Source organism: Eubalaena glacialis, chromosome 11 (genome assembly GCF_028564815.1).
Source record: "Eubalaena glacialis isolate mEubGla1 chromosome 11, mEubGla1.1.hap2.+ XY, whole genome shotgun sequence".
In the NCBI taxonomy this organism is placed as follows: Eukaryota; Metazoa; Chordata; class Mammalia; order Artiodactyla; family Balaenidae; genus Eubalaena; species Eubalaena glacialis.
Window position 1 is genome coordinate 44,518,909 of NC_083726.1, and position 20,647 is coordinate 44,539,555.

A 20,647-nucleotide genomic window follows, 5' to 3' on the forward strand; every position below is an offset into this window, starting at 1 on the left:
GTTCCTGATCTTAAAGGAAATGTTTTCAGTTTTTCACCATTGTGAATAATGTTTGCTGTGGGTTTGTCATATATGACCTTCATTATGTAGAGGTAGGTTCCCTCTGTGCTCACTTTCTGCAGAGTTTTGATCACAAATGCGTGTTGAATTTTGTCAAAAGCTTTTTCTGCATCTATTGAGATGATCATGGGGTTTTTATTCTTCAGTTTGTTAATATGGTGTATCACATTGATTGAGTTGCATATTTTGAAGAATCCTTGCATCCCTGGGATAAATCCCACTTGATCATGGTATATGATCCTTTTAATGTGTTGTTGGATTCATTTTGTTAGCATTTTGTTGAGGATCTTTGCTTCTATGTTCATCAGTGATATTGGCCTGTAATTTTCTTTTCTTGTGATATCTTTGTCTGGTTTTGGTTAAGAAAATAAATTGATTCACAATTTTAGTATTCAATACCCATCTAGTTGCCCATGTAAATAATCAGTATTATGCTTTGCACATGTTATGTCTATACATACATGTACACAAATGTAGGGGGATTTTTGAAGTGAAAAATATTCTTCAGCTGTCAAACAACTGTTAAGAATACCTTACTCATACATGAGTAATACCAGAACCACAAATTGCAATACAAAGATAAGGCAAAAATTTGATATTAGACAATACTGAGAAATGGTACTTTGGTATGCAAGAATATATTCCATTCATGCCATCTGAAAGGAAAGATTGACAAGTCTATTTATTCGTCTTTTACTTACATAAGGACTTCTACTGCTGAAATTCTGACTGCAGCTGTAAACAGTGTTTGTCTCTGACCTATGAAACTTCATGGCATTTGAATGCAGTGCCTTTTGTTTTTACAACATAGGTGAAGGAAGGATGTGTGTAAGCAATTTGCTTGGGTCTGAACAGTGTTAATCATGAGAGCCTAAGTTAAGATTACTCCTTTATATCTGAACTTCAAAAAATGTTATTCCAAGTAAAAATATAAATAATCAACTTAAAAAAAATACATTACAAACATATAAGACAGAAAGGCCCATGTCCTTATTATTTAAGAAAAAAAACTTTTAAATCAAAAAGGAAATAATAAATAATCTTTCCCCTACTAAATACTCCTTACTTGTTCCAGTAACAAAATACACAAGTAAAAACATAAAAACAAATCTGAAACCAAGATGGTATTAGGATAAACAGTTATGAAAATAATAAAAATATTACAATTCTGTATAAAACTGCAAAGAGAATGAATGATCTATTGCTATGTCTCTTACTTTGCTTCCAGCTTTCTGTCTTTGTTTCTTTCTTCTCTCTCTGTCTCTCCCCATGTTTTTATGAGAAATTGCACAAAAATTCTCATATAAGTGTTTATATATGTTCACACATACATGCATACTACCTATATAGATATATAGTTATATTTTGTTATATATGTACAATATATCTACATACACACACATATATGTGTATATATATGTGAAAAGATATATATTTATAAAAATTTCTTATGGTTAAATATAGAATTAAAAGTTATATGAAGAAGCTGGTTTTGAGTGAGTGATGCGGTTGGTTCTGTCATAGTTGTGTATTCTTAGTGGGGCTCCCAGAGCTTGGTGTGATGAGTATATTAATCAAGGTTCTCCAGAGAAACAGAACCAAAAAGGTATATGCATATAAAATATAGGATATTAACTCACGCAATTATGGAGGCTGAGAAGTCACAAGATCTGCAGTCAGCAAGCTGGAGACACAAAAGAGGCAATGGTGTACAGTAGTGCCCCGTTATTCCAAGACCCCCCAGTGGATGCCCACTGATAATACTGTACCCTATATATACTATGTTTTTTCCTATACATACATACCTATGGTAAAAAATTTATACATTAGTCACTGGAAGAGATATCGGAATTGCCAACCTCACTGCTCTTTCGCTTTCGGGCCATTATTAAGTAAACTGAAGGTTAGATGAACACAAGCACTGTGATACTGCAACAGTCCTTCTGATAACAGGGATGGCTGCTAAGTGACTAATGGGCAGGTAGCATATACAGGGTGGATATGCTGGACAAAGGAATGATTTATGACCAGTGAGGGATGGAGTGGAACTGCTTGAGGTTTCATCACGCCACTCAGAACACTGTGCAATTTAAAACTTATGAATTGTTTATTTCTGGGATTACCCATTGAATATTTTCAAACCATGGTTGACCATAGGTAACAGAAACCTTGAAAAGGGAAACCTCAGATAAGGGGGGCACTACTGTATACCACATCCACGTGATGATGGAGGGCTGCTGTCCATGCCCAGCTTTATGGTTTGGTGGGTCAGATAACACTCAGTTCATTATGGGAATCTCCAGTCACATGGTAACTTGGCAGCCCATGGTTAAGCATTCAGTCTCCACCAAGGCCCAGCATCAGGCCAAGAATTATTTCTCAGAAAGAGAAGAGTTATCTGCAGAGTAGGGTAAGGCCTTGCTCCAAAATCCTAAGGGCATGCGCTGCAAAACTGCCCCCTATAGAGGCCTGTCAAATGTTCCAAAGAGCATCCCCATCTGCCACTGACACTTCAAGCACCACTGGATGTGCTGGATCATGTGGCCTCAGTGGGGGAGCAGCTTGCAAAGAAGCTTGGACCTGTTGCAGAGTCTTCTTTTGCTCTGAGTCACACTTGAAACTAGAATACAGGTCACTTGGTAAATGGGCTGGCGTAACACTCTCAAATGAGGAATACGATACCTCGAAAATCCAAAGAAGAGCACTGGGCATTTTGCCTCTTATTAGGTTGAAAAGGGGGCCAGATGCAATAACTTATTCTTCACTTTAGAAGAGATTTAGAAGCAATTTCTTGGCATGACCCACACCACTGGACCCCTGAAAATTTTGCTGGGGTAGAAGACCCTTGATTTTTTGTCAGATTTGCATTTGTCTGACATGCAAATGTCTTACCAATAAGTCTAGAGTAGTTGCTACTTCTTGCTCACTCAGCCCAGTGTAGTGATATTAGTGTAATAACATCAATGTGATGGGCCAGGGTGACATTTTCTCCAAGGGAAAGGTGATAAAGATACCTCAGAACTAAATTATGACATAGGGCTGGAGAGTTGATATACCCTTGAGGGTACAGTGAAGATGTATTGCTGACCTTGCCAGCTGAAAGCAGACTGCTTCTGGTGGGTCTTATTAACAGAGATGGAGAAAAAAAGCATTTGCCAGAGCAATAACTGTATGTGGGGTGTGTTAATTTGCTCAAACAATGAAACTACATCTGGTACAAGCAGCTGTGATTGGAGCTTACAGTAATCCACTGTCATTCTCCAAGATCCACCTGTCTTCTGCACAGGCCAGATAGGCAAGTTGAATGGTGATGTGGTGCGAATCACCATCCCCGCACACTTCAAGTACTTGGTTGTGTCATAAATCTCTAAAATTCCACTAGGAATGAAGTATTGCTTTTTGTTTACTATTTTCCTAGGTACAGGTGGTTCTAGTGGCTTCCACTTGGCTTTCCCATCATAATAGCCCTCACTCCACAGGTTGGAGAACTGATACGGGAATTCAGCCTGCTGCTGCGTATATCTATTCCAAGTATGCATTCTGGAACTGGGAAAATAACCACAGGATGGGTTCAGGGACCCACCTGGCCCACTGTAAGATAGATCTGAGCTAAAAGTCCATTGATCACCTGACTTCTGTAAGCCTCTACTCTGATTTGTGAACTACAGTTACAGTTAATTCCCTGGACTTAGTATCAGTTCAGAGACAGTATCTCAGTCTCCCCCAGATCTGATTATTTCCCTTTCCCCAGTGTACCTACCTCAGTTAAAGGCCATAGGAAGGCTGGGAGAAAGATTAACAGTATAAAGTTTTGGCAGCGTAGCAGAGTCTTCCTTCAAGGGAACCAAGCCTCTACTTCATTCAATGTGTTCTGGGTCCATAAACTGGCCATTACAGTGTCCTTAGGCAATGCAAGATTAATCCTATCAGACAGTGTGGAGAGGCACTGAGGGTAGGGAGGCCACTCCCACTGGGCAAGGCAGGTCTCTTCCACTGGTAACGTAGAATGATCAGGATTTAGAGGCTCAATGTTTCCAGCTTCACCAGGGTCATCCCAGATGTCCCTATTCTAACTCAGGATCCCATTCTTGCCCAATCAATGCCCTCACATTAACTGTAGACACTCTGCAAGGCTGGAAGTTCAATTTGTATTATAATTCAGCCAGTGGCTGGTTGAGATCCTGTGTCTGATTTTTAGCAATCTCGGTTCTGAGGTAGGAGATAAGGATCTCCTTCAGAGCACACGTAGAGCTGGGAATTTGAATCCCTAGCTCATCCTTTTCTTTCAGTGCTTTGTCCAGGGACATCAGGAGCAACCACTCAATCTCATTACATTTGTTATTTTTCCAAAAATGTTCAAAAGTATCATGGTGACAGTCATTCAGATCCTTCTTTCTTATAAGTGGTTGATTGGGAGTATCCAGTGGAGGTATTTTGAGTATCTCTATTGCCAGATCATGCCATGGATGATCAGTGCTCTTTCACTACTGAAAATATAGTTCCTAGCATCTTTAAACCTAATCTGATTAAAGAGCCAATACCAGAAACCCCAAAACAAATTCAGAAAACTCATCTTTAAAATTCTGTTCCTCTAGAACAATTCTTGGTAGCAAAATCTATACTAATCTGGGTCCTCCAGAGAAAGATAACCAATAGGATATTTATACAAGCATACCTCATTTTATTGTGCTTTGCTTTATTGTGCTTCACAGATACTGAATTTTTTTTAAACTGAAGATTTGTGGCAACCCTGCATCAAGCAAGTCTATTGGTGCCACTTTTCAACAGCATTGGCTCACTTTTTGTCTCTATATCACATTTTGGTAATTCTTGCAATATTTCAAAGTTTTTCATTATTATTATATTTGTTATGGTGTCTATAATCACTAATCTTTGATGTTACTACTACTATAGCCCACTGAAGGCGCATATGACAATTAGCATTTTTTAGCAATAAAATATTTTTAAATTAAGGTATGTACATTGTTTTTTAGACACAATGCTATTGCACACTTAATAGACTACAGTATAGTGTAAACATAAATTTTATATGCACCGGGAAACCAAAAAATTTGTGTGACTTGCTTTAATGCAATATTTGCTTTATTGTAGTGGTCTGGAACTGAACCTGCAATATCTCTGAGGTATGTTTGTATATCTATTTATATATGTATATGTAAAGAGTCTTATTATAGGAAATTGAGTATATATATTCTATTATTATAAGAAATTGGATAATACACCTATATTATATATAAATATTTATATATATATTTATAAAGGAGTTTATTATAAAAAATAGGCACATGGTTATAGGGCCAAGAAGTCTCAAGATCTGCAGTTGGCAGGCTGGAGACCCAGGAGAGCCAATGATATCCAAGTCCAGTGGCCTAAGAAACAGGAGATCAAATGGTGTATGTTCCAGCCAAGTCTGAGGCCAAGAGCAAGAGAATACCAATGTCCTAGCCTCAAGAGAGTCAGGCAGAGAGAGAGAGTTCCTTCTTATTCAGTCTTTTGATCTATTTAGACCTTCAATGGATGGATATGGTCCACTCAAATTAGGGAGGTTAATCTGCCTAAGTATGGGTTGATTTTATGTCATGTTAATTTATACAAATATATATATATATATATAAGTGGCCCCAAAACATTCAGAAATAATGCTCAACTCACTCAAAAACAAATGCCAACTAAAATAGTGAATTCCATTTCTATCTTTCAAATTGGCAATAGTAACAAGTTTGTAAATAATTGTTTTTGGAATGTGTGTGAAAGAACAACATTGCTGTTAGAATTAAGAATCAATACAACATTTGGAGGACATTTTGGCAATATTTTTCAGAATCTAGACTATTATATCCTTTTACCTAGACATTCTATTTTTTAAATTTACCTAAGAGATATACTCACTAAAGAATGCAAAGACATACACAAGTGTATTCCTTGTAACACTGCAATATAAGTGAAAAATTTTCAAACAGATACCCAATAATTGTTTCTGTGTAGTATGTCTCTGCGTACTACTATGAAATGATATCCTATTGTTTTGCTTGTTGTGTTTTGGGGAAAAACAAGTTAAAGACAACTGTACTATAGGATTATATTTGTGCCAAAAAAGTAAAGCCACATCCTTATCTTTGCTCTTTGTACTTTCATTTTCATACTGGATTGAGGACATGGTGACTAAAGTAAAACAGATTTGAAACCACAACGATGAAAAACACATGTCAAGGATGGTAAATACAAACAACTGAACTGAGCCACTTAAGTGTTCATGGCATTTACCTAGATTTCATCAAGTTAGCCAAAGTACCTCCAAAACTAATAAAAGTCAACTGTTGTCAACAATTTTTTTCTATCAGAGAACATAGGGAGAATATGTGAACTTTGCAAAATAAAGTATATAAAATGCTGTAAGAGAGGTCTTCCTTTTCATTAGAATTAAGACTCTCTATTAAAATGCCTGTTGTTTTGTTTATTTTCCTTCCTGGGTTTGAAAGATCAGTGATTTTCAAAATTGATTTTGGAATTCTAATCCTTTTATACTGCTTATTTCAACTTGTGGCCAACATACTGAGACACAAATGGCTATTAAGTTGTCATGGTGCTGGGTATCAATATTACTTATTATATAGATTGTCCAATATATGGTGGTAATTATTCTAAAATGCTAAAAGCCTGAAAATACGTAGTGATTTCAATCATTTTTATGAGTGGTTCATTATAAAATCAAAAGCAAGAATCTAACCCGAGCACATTTGAATCCATTCCTGTATGTTTGGGGTTGAATGTTTTAAGCATCTTCCCAACTTAAAAAAAACAAAATAAAAAATGATCATTAAACAAAGCAAATAATAGTAAAAATATATCTTGTTTGTTAGATGTGTTGTATGTGTTGTATCAGTTACATTTTGAACTGAATTTCAATTTCCTAAATGCCTTATCTCCTCTAATCTCAGTTGAAAAAAATCAAATCCCACTTCTTCTTCCTAGGAGATAAATCAGAAAACACATTTTTAGTTTATATCAGAGATAGAAAAAACTCCTCATTTAAAACATTCTTGTGGAAAAAGACCAATTCCTTAGCAATGTTTGCTAATATAAACTAAGGTGTGTCTGTGAGATTCTATGTCTTTAAATTAATCAAACTGTAAGTTTCGGGAAAATACTAGACATGCCCCATTATATTTCCATTGTCTAGCATGGATGAATGAATAAATAATGAAACCCTCTGCTTTTAAACATTTAAACTCTCCTATTTCTCAAACTACTGTCATAATTTTGCTTTTAACTCTTTCCTCAAAATTTTAAATGCTTCCCCAAAATCTATAAAATAAAGTGAAAATCAAATTGTGAGGCATATACACATTAGAGAATACAGATAAGGAGGCTGGCCCTTGGGTCAGACTGCCTACATTTGATCCTAATCCTGACTCTTAGATGTTTATTTTTAGGTGAGTCACTAAAATCTTCCAGATCCAGTATTCTTTTTGATTCTTTCTGGATATTTAAATAGTACATCATCTCTTTGGGTCATCATGAGTGCATGGCATGCAGTAATCACCCAATTAATGTTATATACTATTATTTTTATTCTATTCCACCTTAGAATCCAAATACTGCCTTGACCTGGCATTAAACTGCTTTCCCAGCTTCAGCTCACAGTAGATTCTCACTATTCTTTAGAAAGAACACTTGGTTACCGACCATTTTTAAAAAGTTATTCTGCAAACTTTACATCTCTAGAAAATTTTACATCTCTAGGCATGTTTATCCTGGTTTAAACTCTTTCTCAAGGTACAATTTAAACATATTCTGTGATGGATTATTGACCTCCAAGTCAACTGTATCCACGCACACGGAGTTTCTGTATCATGAACAGTACTTTGAATTTCATAACAACAAGGGGAGAGTAAGTATGCATATGAGGACACTTTTTATAGCCTCTTTAAAATATAACTCAGATGTAAGATAGATTTTCCTTGAAACTTGCTCCACTTCCCTGTGCTCTTCTCTAGAGAAAAAACTTTTCAGCTTAACCTCCAGCAGCCCGCTTGAATCATGAGCAAAACTTGAGGGCGAAAGCCTTGCACTGAGGATGGAATGGCGTAAAGACCGAAGAAGCCCAGATTCCTGATGATCTCTGAACATCTTTTATATAAGTGAAAACAAATATTTTTTCTTGTTTAAACAACCATTGTTTGAGTTTTCTCTTACGTATAACTAAGGTATTACTACCTTAGTTAAGGTGCTAATTAAAATGATAATTTAATGATGATCGAATTGTGCGTTACGAACGCATCCATTACTTCAACTAAAAAAGAAAAAAATTGGTGATTTCCAGATCAAATTTTACTACCATCCAAAATAGATACACATTGCTGAAACCAATTATTAGTAAATAATTCCCTAAGTAGTATAACAATAGTAGTAGTAGTAGTAGTAGCAGTAAGCATTCAATACACATTTTAATCATTATTTTCAGGGTCCTCTGCTATGGACTTTACATATATTAGCCTGCTTAATCTTCACTGCACCCCTTTGAGGTAGTTACTAGTATAAGCCCTAACTTACAGACGAGGAAACTGAGGTTCAGATAGGCTAGGCAATTTTACCACTGTATGACAGGATGTGGCCAAGTCGGGATTTGAAACCAACAATTGGGCTGATTATAATTGGCAGGTGATTATACCACCTACCAAAATGCCAAAGACACTCCCATAAATAATTGAAAAACAAGTATGTTAACTATTACACTGCTTAACTCTATTTCTTTAGAGCTCCTAATGAAGTTGAAGTACAGGAATCTCAGGAGATATTCAGTGAAAAGACAGAAAGTATAAATTATCAGTTCAAGTTAAATCTCTTTTATGAAAGCTTTTCATAACCATCCAGATCTTTGCAAGTACTTTCTTCTTAATTATACCATAATGTTGATTTTAAATACCTTTAGAGACAAAAATCATGTATCTCCTTTTTTATCCCCAGGTTTAAATAGCCAGTGTCCTAACTAAAGCTGAACTTATATATGATAAAAGTCTCTCTCTCTCACTCTCACCTCTTGCTCTGTTACAATTTTAAAAGAAATTTTTTTGCTTTTATAAGATTATTATTATCAAGCTGGTCTTCTCTTGCTCAATATATATCCAAATATACATTGAAATGTGTTAGCAGAATAGACTTTGTACTCTCCTATTATCTCATGAAAAAAAAGATTGTCATTAAAATGAAAATATTGGCCTATTTATATGAATTATTGTGTTCATCATCAGTTCAGAACAACAGTTTGATCTATTAATGGTAGTCTATAAACAAAAATAAAATAAATTATACTAATACAAAATTGATCCAAGAAGAAGACAAGAGTGTGATGTACTAATTTCAAATAAATTCTTTTCAGGTAAATAGTGACTAGTACATTAGAGCTCTAATTCATGTAATAAACACCAATCATGTCTAGGAAAGGTTAATTCTCTTTATAGTGGATGCAATTTCCTCTGTTCTTATTGATTGAAAGTATGCCTGTGAAAGACCAATGTGATTTAAATCGTTCTTTTTATTAGTCTGACACTGCAGAATTTGTTTTTTATTTTACTTCAATAAAAACTTATGATATTACTATGCATGGCTGATATGAATTCAACCAATCTATTTTGTATCAGTTATGTATTAGAGAATAAATTGTAATGCTGAATACTGTCCTGATTTGTAAATGAAAGAACTATGTTCTGACCATGTATTTATCTATTCCTAAGCAAATTTAGATAATATGAACAGAATTATAGGTCCCAGATAGGTCAGACAATTCATTAAGAGTTTTGGAGGCACCTGAACAAGTATAAACACAGGAATATCAGACTGTTATGCAAAATAGTAAAAGTACTTTGCGAATATATTTGGAATATTATATAGGCAATTGGATTTAAAACAACTTAAAGGAAGTGAAGATGCTAACTTTAACAGGCAGATATTTCTTGGTTTTCTTAATAAAGGTAGTAATATTTTACTGGCATAGCTATAATTGAATTATCTATCATTTTTACATTTATTTTAAATTATTCATTATACAGATGCCAATTTTTACATGGAACTTTAAAAATTTTCTGTAATATACTTCATTTATAAAATTTTAAATTATTCAATGGTGAACAACTTCATGTAGTGCACTGTTAAACTTTAATCAACTTTTCCTTTCCGCCTGTTCTCATCTCAGCTATTTCTTATTTCTGCCTGTCAGACTTCATAATCGCTCCCTCTCAATGTTTGCTATGTTCTTGATTCAATAACCTGTTGCTTTTACTATATCTTTGCAATGACATTTAACTCCTCATGCTTGCATGTTTATTTCCCCTTTACACTTACCCTTCTACCTGTTTACAGATATATTTATAAAAATCATTAAAAATGAAGCTAGAACAAAATGTATCTTTGTTTAATATTAGATATATAGATACAGATATAGAAATAGCTATAGATATATTATATACATGCCCATTACCATCACAGCAAATGTGAAATGTCCACATACCTCATCTTATTCATACATTATGCCATAGACGTATAATTGGAGATCAGCTCCTAGGAATGTCACATTCTAGGCATATATTCAACATTTGATTATATCAAGATTAGTTCCTAGTGTGTTTGCTTGCCCTGCTTGGCCCTTCATCCAAGAGTCACTAGTTATGAGTTAGCACTGGGTTCTAGAAATGGCATTGTATATTAGTGTATATGATCACCTCTTGTGTGTGAATTTTCATCCATCTACTTCTAAACCCTGGCTTTAACATGTTATACATTCTCCTGTATTGACTATAAATTTTATCTAAGCCTGCATTCCAAAGTATTACGTCTTTTTTTTAGTTTTCCTCCTGCTCTAGTTTTCTGAAATACTTTACACAGTTAATTTTACTCTTGCTGTGGATTGAATGTTTGTGTCCTCTTAAAATCTGTATTTTGAAATCCTAACCCCCATAGTTGATGGTGTGAGGAGATGGGGTTTTGGGGAGATGAGTAGGTCATGAGGGAAGAGCTCTCATAAATAGGATTAGTGCCTTTATTAAAGAGGCTCCAGAGAGATCCCTTGCCCCTCCTACCATGTGAAGGCACAGCAAGAAGTCAGCAGTCTGCAGCCCAGAAGAGGGCCTTCACCAGAATCCCATTATGCTGGCACCCTGACCTAGGACTTCAGCCTCCAAAACTGTGAAAAATACATTTCTGTGGCTTATAAGCCCCCCAGTTTGTGGTATTTTGTTATAGCAGCTTAAATAGCCTAAGACACCTCTGCTTGAAACTTTTCTTATTTAGATTTTATTTCACTGGAATATGTTGGTCCTTGTGTTAGGGCATTACTTTCTTTCTTTTCATATGTATACTTTGCTGGAGATTCAAGCTTTTTAGGCTTTTCCACCCTCTTACCGCTCTCTACTTAATATTTGTATATCCTCATTCACTGCTATTGCTTCAACTGAGAAGGAAAAAAAAAAAAAAAGCTATCGAATTGAGAATCAGGAGACCTGAGAACTAATCTTGCTTTCGCACAAACTAGTCTGTGACTTTGAATTGCCATTCCATTTTTCCGTGCTTTGTAGTGCATAATAATTCTCCACATTAGAGATTTGCAATGTTCATTAGCAAATTAAGGCTTTGAGAAGTCCTGTGATGTAAAGAAAAGGAAACAAAGGAAGAGAAAAAGGAAAACTCTTGAGTTTAACTCAGAAACTCCAAAAGCTATATTATTATATAACACTGAACTATCAATAATAAATCATCCAATTCCATCCATTTTTCATGTCCACAACAAAAATTTAGTTCAAACTCTCACAATATTAAAGTCATATTTGATTCCACCCATAATTTTAGTAGCCACATAGAATTGATAACCAGACTTTTTTGTTTGCTCTAGTAACTGTTTTTGGAACCCATCTTGACTTCTCATTGTCATCACCATTATTCAGGTTCTTATGCCCTCGTAGATTTCAATGGAGGATGCTTAACTGATTCCCTTACACCCTTAAATCCTTGTATTCCATTAATTTTAGTGAAGCGCTGTTTTGATAGAACCTCTTCAGTGTTTCCCTATTGCTCAAAGTACAAACCTAACAGGTTAATTGAGTATCTCTCACACTCTTCCTTTAATATCTTTTCTGGCTTCTACATATAGGTAAATATACATCCAACTTTCTGACCATAAGTCTGGTTTCCTGTTTTCCTCAGCATAATTAATTTCCCTTTTCATTCTCAAAAGTGCCCCATTTTGGACAATACATTATGTAATTATCTTATCTATATGACTTCTATTTTCTGGTAAGTTTAATCAGTTATCCCTTTGAATTTATTTCTACCTATGAAAATTCTACCAGTATCCAAAGCCTAAATCGAATACCTCCTACTCTAGAAAATCTCATATTACATGATTTCTAGTTCTTCATTTTTCTATTTGCGTAAGGTGTATGATATACGTATTATTAATGTATCTCCCAAAATATATTTCCTAAAATTTAATTTGGCTTCCAGCTGTTGACTGATTAAAATAAATTTATCAGACATTCAGTATTTTCAAAGTGCAAAACTGTTCATATCACTTTCATGCTTAATAGCTTTCAGGAGATTCTCCACCAAAAAAAAAAAAAAAAAAAAAATTCAAATTTTAAAGAAGGAAGAGAAAGCCCTGCTTAACTTTCTAGCTGTATCTCTCAGCATTTCCCAGCATATCCTCTGATTTCTAGTCATTCCAAACTATTTACTTGGAATACATCATGCTCTTTTATACCTGTGTTTTCGCACACGTAAACCATCTGTTTTTGGAACAATATCAATTATCTGGGAATATGAATATGAAAATTTTATATTTCTTCCAATCATTACCCTGAACTAAAATAGGTCAAATTGCACTTTTTCATCCCAGCTAGGCAGCTTACATAAATGCACAATCACTTTCTGCCTTTGAAATTAGTTCATTCCACTTTAAACTCCAATCTCTTATTCTGTTCTAAACTCGTCCCGAAACCCAGTACAAACTAGACCTGTGCTTGTGGAAGAGGGCTATTCAGCTTTTACTGCCTCCTCATCTTCCTCCTCCAAAATCTGCATCCTCCATGTTTGAGGACAGAAAGGAAAGATGTGGCATAGGGGTGGGGGCATTTCTCTTTACTTAATTAGGTTGGAATTTGCAACTCTCCCATAGGCATCAAACTCCTTTTCCTATCTGGAGCATGTTGGTGGATTCTTTCTACAGCATCTACTCTATCCCTGAGAATCATTCACATCCTTGCCTCTATAAAAGGAGAATATAAGCTGCTTCACTGCCACCCATATAAAAACCCAGTGACTTTCACCACCATAGTCACCCCCAACACGATCTTCTCCAAATATAATTGGAAGTGGGCAAGAGGAAGCATATTCTGGCAGGCTTCTTTTTCTGGCTCTCAGTGAGCCTTGGCAATGGAGAAAGGACGTACTATTCACTAATTCTGGAGCATCAGGAAAAAGTCTCATCCAATATATCATCAATTATTTGCTATTCCCTTTCTGGGCATGCACCTTTTCCTTCTGTAGCCAGTGAATTCCTACTCATTTCTTAAGTTTGAACTCTCACATATTATTTTCCCTGTGAAATTTTTTTCTCGTTCTTCTAGACAGATTTAACTCCTGTGTCAGAATTTTTCTTCATGTCCTTTCCATAGTTCCACTACAGTTTGCATCATATTTGTCTATATTGTTTGTAGTTCCTTGCTCCTTAATGGAAATCTGGCACCATCAAAAAGCCCAACCCTGGACCACATTAAATAACCAGACAAAAATCCAATTGCAGATATCCAGATTCCATTTCCAAAATGATATTATTCCATCTTCATATTCTCTGATCTGAAACTCTTTGGCTTCTACTCTTTTGATTTTTTCCTACCACACACCAAAAAAAAATTTGAAGGACTAGAAATTTACCATTAGTAAAATAAATATCTACCCTCATGTAGCTTACACTCTAATAGACAGTTTCCATTCATTATTCAAAGTACTAATATTTTCATTAAACATATTACAAGTCACCCTCAAATTTGATCAGCATGACACTAAACTTAACTGAGCATGGAAAACAGTTCAAAAAGGTCCAAGGGCAGAGGCTGCATCAGAAGGCAGGAGGTTTTCCCTCAGATAAAGCAGCAAATATTTACAAAAATGAATGAAAAAGAAATGAGCATAAAAAAATGAAGAATGAAGAAATAAGGAGAGTGTAAAAGGGTTAAGAAAGGATAGAGGATAAATAGAGGTTAGAAACGTAAAGAAAAAAGAGCCGAATGGCTGAAGACTCGGGACTCGGGCTGAAGACTTCTGTCTATCCCTCTTACCTGTCTATTCTTCCCAATAATCAGGTATGTCAAGGGATAAAGCTTTATATTAGTACTAGCCTAAAATGTGATTAGACAATATATCTGCTAGGAGGAGAATGAAATCTGTAATGAATTCCAAAACCAATGATTTAGATTATCTAGGTCAAAAATTTTCTTCATGTTCTTGGGCAATGGCAAGTTTCCTTTGCTGCACTTCCTTGAAGTATTCCTACCTGGAGTACACATTTGACAGCTATAAGTCAAACTTTAATTCATTTTTATAAATTTAGGATGTGGTTTTGGTTGTGATATTTTAAAGATTTTTAAATCAGTTCATTGAGCCATTGTAGGACCATGTTACAAAAATAGCAGTAATTTATCTCTTCAGAATGGCATGGTGGAGAATGGAGAATGGATTTTGGGACTGTGGCCTATTTGTGATTGATGAAGCAACATTTGTCAATTATGAGACTTAACAGATCCCAGAAATGCCCAGCTCTCCTAGCTACTGAGCCTTTCTTACTCTAAAAACAAATCAGATCTGCTGGTTGCCAGCATATGAGATTCAGAATAAAAATGTGAGGGGAATAAAACTTTTATGAATATAGTACTCGTAAATCAACTATGTATAGGGTTAATAAGCCACATCTTTTGGTAACAATATCTCAAGTTTTAGAAGAAAGGGAAGTATTTAAGGGGTTTTATTTATCCAACAAGTTTTGTGTTATAGTCCAAATTTTCTCTAAATTTGGTAAAATCCAACTCACAGCCTAGTCAGAAAGTCTAGGCTAGAATAGTGAAGTCAGAACTTACTATGGAATGTCCTTATTAAATCTTAGTGCTAGCTGACAGTCTGTAAAATCTTGCTACTCCAAATAATGAAATAATACATAGAAGAATTTTTGTTACATTATAATTAGTAAGTTTCTCCATGAATTAATAGCCAATCCTATCAGGCTGTTTTCAAGACAACATTATATTTCTGAAAGATCAAAACTGACCAGAGGTTGAAGGCACATATTCCTTTTCTACTCTTTGCAATTCCCATTTGAGGTTCTGAACTCCTTCTTACTTGCTTTGTGAACTCCCTGCTATGGGTCCATTTTCATACTTTATGCTTCTCACTCCCTTGAAGCTTAATCAAGCCCTTCATATATATATACGAATATATGTATCTGTATGTTCATATAGATAGATATACGATTTCTTTACCACTAATCTCTTTAAATATGACATGCTTTAATTTATGCAAGACATATTCAGAAGGCCTGCATAATTTGAATTTTTTAGAATGGATTATATTTTTACATATTATATGTTTAAAATTATATGTTTTTTATAATTGATTTCCTTTTTAAATGGTTAATTTCTCAATTTGTCTTCCAAATTCTTAATGATATTAACACCAAAAACTAAATGTCTACAGGATGTTTTCTTCATATAGGAGCACAAAACTGAAGTTTTTTCTTAAATAGTAATTTTTTTCCTAATTTTAAAAGATGCATTTGTCAGAAAAATGAAGAAAACAGAGAAATCTTTAAGAAAATAATCCTCATTTATAATAGTATTATATCTCAGTGTTTTTAACAATTTCTTTATTATTGAAGTAAACAAAGCAATATAAATAAGACAATATTAGTTATTTAAGTACAACAGTTATGTTATTAGTTAATTAAAGACTAAAATTAAAATATTATAATTAATATACATGTTAAATATCAAACATAACTAGTAATTGAGATCATGTAAAGTGCTAAAGTTTGAATGTTTGTGTCCCCCCAAAAGTTACATGTTGGAATCCTAATTGCCCAATGCCCAATGATGTTAGAAGGTGGAATTTGGGGAGGTGACTTGGTTATGAGGGTAGAGACTTCATGAGTAGGATTAGTTCTCTTAAAAAAGAGATCCTTGGGAATTCCCTGACTGTCCAGTGGTTAGGACTTGGTGTTTTCACTGCTGGGGCCAGGGTTCAATACCCGGTAGGGGAACTAAGATCCTGCAAGCCATGCTTCAAGGCCAAAAAAAAAAAAAGAAAGAGAGACATCCTATAGAGCTACCTAGCCCCTTTCACCATGTGAAGATACAATGAGAAGTCTGCAGCCTGGAGGAGAGCTCTCACCTAACCATTCTGGTACCCTGATCTCAGATTTCCAGCCTCCAGAACTATGAGAAATTAAATTTCTATTGTTTATAAACCACCCAGCCGGTGGTAGTTTGTTATAGCAGCCCAAGTGGACTAAGACATAAAGTAACTTGAGATAACAGCATTTAAAAAAATCCATAAGTTAGAAAGCCCTCAAAAAATAATATAGGACCTCTCATTCATCTCTAGGAAATAGAATGAAACTTTGAAATATATATAAGAAGCCTTAAATTTTTTATATTCTTTGTCACATCTTTCCACTTTCAAGGATTTTTTGCCAAAGCAATATGAAGAGATACGTGATTATTCATTATACCCATTTTATAACATTGGAATCAAAATATATGAATGAGATAATAGATTTGTTAGTTGCTTTATAGTGCCCCATAGATCCATATACTGGAATTTATTAACTTACGTAAATGTTCATAATACACTGTTAGTTGCAAAATGGGCTAAGTAACAGTATATACTGTTGAATGATTATTTATTGTGAGTGATAATGAATATGAGCTCCAGCCACCCTAATGTGTGTTATTTTCTCTAGCAATGTTCAGCTGCTCAGCTGAAGACATGTAACTGGTTAGATTTTCTAAGGTTATGGCTGTGCCAAGGAATTAAAGTGAGAAGAAGAAAAGAGCAAGAGAACTGGGGATATTTGTGAAGTAATAACTGTAATAATGTCTCTTAGCTGGATAAGGTGTATAAGCAATGGCCAGATCAATAGTAGAAAGGCACTGTTAAAGGGAAAAACCTGTTACAGGGGGGATTGAACAAGTTAGATGGTATTTCTATAATTAGGGGTGTAACATTTACATTTCATTATAAATATTTCAGATATCTTTACAAGTTTGACATTTGCCTCTTACTTTTTAATATTTTTGATTTACAAAAGTTTTAAACTTTTCTGTGCCGATTAGTTCTTTGACTATTGTCTTTCTGCTTAGAAACTCTCTCTGCAGCCTCAAATTAGTTATTAATGCATCCCTATTTCCTTTGGCGTTTTTCATAATTTATGTTGTATAGTTTAATCTTTAATCCATCTACAACTTGGTTTGGTTTAAGTTTCATCCTCTCTCAAGGTAGAGAATAGCTCAAGATCTCAATCTCATACTTTTTGACTAAATTATTTTTTCCTATTAGTTTGTTATTTTCTATGACAAACATCTTCAAAATATGTAGGAATATGCCTACCTCTCAAAAATCTCTACAGCCATCACCCACTTCCAAGCCACTGTCATCTTTTGTTTGGAAAACTGTAACTGCCTCCCAATGAGCTCCCTGTTTCTCCCTGCAACTCAACAAAATATACTCTGGACCATGGCAAAGCGATCATTGAAAACAGATATCAGATCCAGACACTGCTCTGCTCAAAATACTTGAGTGCATTTAAGTTATCTCACAGAATTGGGAGGAAATGCAGAAAAAGAATTTTGGAGAACACACAGCTAGCAGAAATGATGACCCACACTAAGGAGTTGTTCCTACAGATTCTGTTCTTCTGCTAATCAATGAAACTAGAAATCAACAGTTCTTACTTCCCAACTGCCATGAAAGGACCAATACCCCTGCCACTTGGATTTTGAAGATAACTATGTCAATTTCACCTGCAAGCTTTGTGTGGAGTCTTGCACAAACATCCACTTGAAGCAAGCTAGGGCACATGTGAAATTCCGGCTACAAAGGAATCTTAGAAATGTATTTATCTTTTCTGGGGATGAAGCATTATTGAGCCAATTTTCAGCCTATTCCAGAGTCTACACTTTTCAATATACTCAATTTTCTGAGCTTAACTTTAGACAATAAACTAACAAAAGCATTGTGCCCCGGCCTCACAAGCTGCATCTTTATATATGCAAAATATAAGACATGCTAACTCTCTCTTCAGAAGAAAAGACCATGTCTTATCAAGTCATTGCTTTCATCTTTAGTTGTTCTTTATCCTTCCCCTAGTTCATTCACAATCCTGACTTAAAAGCATAAAATCTGTGGACTAAGTTAACCTAACTATCAATAATAACACAGCTTATATTTCAGAGAAAGAGAAATTGAGAGAGGGGAAGAGTTAGGTATATATAAATAGAACGATTACGTATGTGATAAACTGCAGTAGTTCTTGGTTCTGCAACTCTTTACTTGGCTACTCTTTGCATTTATAACTTTCTCTCTCCACTACATGTTTCTCAGCTTTTGAGCCATTCTACAAGTGGAATTCTAGATATGTTTTAAATGCAGAGCTGAAATAGTTTGTAGTTAGCTGGATATGGGGTTATGAGAAAGAACCATCGTAAGATGACTCCTAGGTTTTTGGCCTCATCAATGGGGAGAATGAAACAGTTTTAGCTGAGCTATACAAGAATCAGATGAAAGGGAACTTCAGAACCTCATGCTTATTGCATTTTGTTTCATTTTCATCCAAGACGTAGCTTTTATTATATTATTTTTTCTTACCTTTAATTTGTTTTAAGTTTTATATTGTTTTATACATATATGTTATAAACTCCAACTATATTTCAAGCTACATTAGGTAGGGTATTTACACAGATAGATAAACAGAGAGAGACAGACGGAATGAGAGATGTATCTCCGTTAGCAACTAAGACTGGCCCATAGTAGTTATTCAGAAAATATTCGTTGAGTGGATTAAACAGTGAAAAGATTGGCTAACAATATAATAGATTACACACTAGAATATTTTATAAGCATGAGTAACTACTTCCAGTCTTTTTAAAATTAAACTTGACTGTTGCCTACTACCAAAAAAGTGAGTTTAAAGCAAGAACATTTATTTACCATAAATGTTTTTACTATGTCCTTGGTTAAAATAGTAACAAGTGAACTGATATAAGAACATTAGTAAATCATAGTGAAAGTAATCAAAAGAATTATTGGAAGTGCCTTGGCTATGTGAGTTTAAAAAATCACATGGTTTTGAAGAACCTAAACATTGTAAGTAAATTCATGATGATGTTGGGATATACTAAACTTCGTCTTAAAATGAAACACAAAGCCATTTTGAGGAAGGAATCACAGCATTTTGCTTGGAAAATGAAGACGCTCTAAGGTTGTTTTTATTTGATCGTCATTAATAGTAGTAATATACAAAAAAACTAATGTATCTAAATAAGCAAATGACAATGCAAACAAATACATTGCTCTATCTGCTTTACATTCCAGAAATCTCAAAGAGGACAAATGATTTCCCCTTTCCCACCTACAGGTGGTTTCTTCTCAGTCTCTACTAATAGTGCCCATAGTTACAAAGACTTGTTTATAGTGGCCCTCACCCCTCATTTATGTCTTCATTCTCACTGTGTCTCTTTCCTCTCCTCTTTGCTGCTTATTCTCCAGTTGCTTCTCCAGATCTTCTCCCTGCCCTTCTCTGCCCTGATTCATGCTTCGGAAGGTTGAGCTCTGCAGACTGGTCAGCCAGGCTCTCTTGTTCTTGATTTCTGGATAGATTTTGCCAGTGGGAGGCATGGGCAGGAGATAAGTGTGTGGAAAGTAAAAGAGACTGAATTTATGCTCCATTACCCAGCTCCCTCCCCGTGGCACGACTGTGGCTGCATTCCAGAGCTCCAGCTTCTGTCTGTAGCCCTTGTCCCAAGACTCTGCACCCTCTGGGCTCTGGGAACACCATGCCCTCTATTTGCCCCTTCAGGTCTAGAGCTGGTAACTGCTTTCTTTAGTTGATTTTTATTCCCTTAACCTCTTAATTCATATCCCCTTCATTAAATTATTTTCATTTACACTCGTTTGAGTGTGTCATTTTTTTTTTTTTTGTCCCTATCAGGGCAGTGACTGATACATTTTCCCCAGCCTTAGATGTGTGTACATTTCCTGTTGCCTGGAGCTGGTGTACCTTACCTGAATGTGACTATGGAGTCCTCCCCCATTGCTTTTCTAGGTAACATTAAATGTTGTGTATTTATTTCTTTTCACTGAAAACAATATCTTCTATGTTTTATTCATGCAAGTCTGTTTTATTTCAGCTATCCTAGTTTACTAATTAATGTCATTAACTGTGGGTAAGTTAATAAGTTGTTTTTCCTGCAAGTCCTTAAGGTTTTAATTCAAAGAAGTGAAGTAAATTTCGGGTAGTTTAATAGGAGTC

The 20,647-nt window shown here is 35.0% G+C and overlaps 1 pseudogene; it reads right to left on the bottom strand.

Annotated features, from left to right (window-relative positions):
* The window catches only part of LOC133101650 (uncharacterized), a 50,173-nt pseudogene extending 30,244 nt beyond the window's left edge, over positions 1-19,929 (bottom strand).
* Positions 19,930-20,647: the final 718 nt, after the last annotated feature.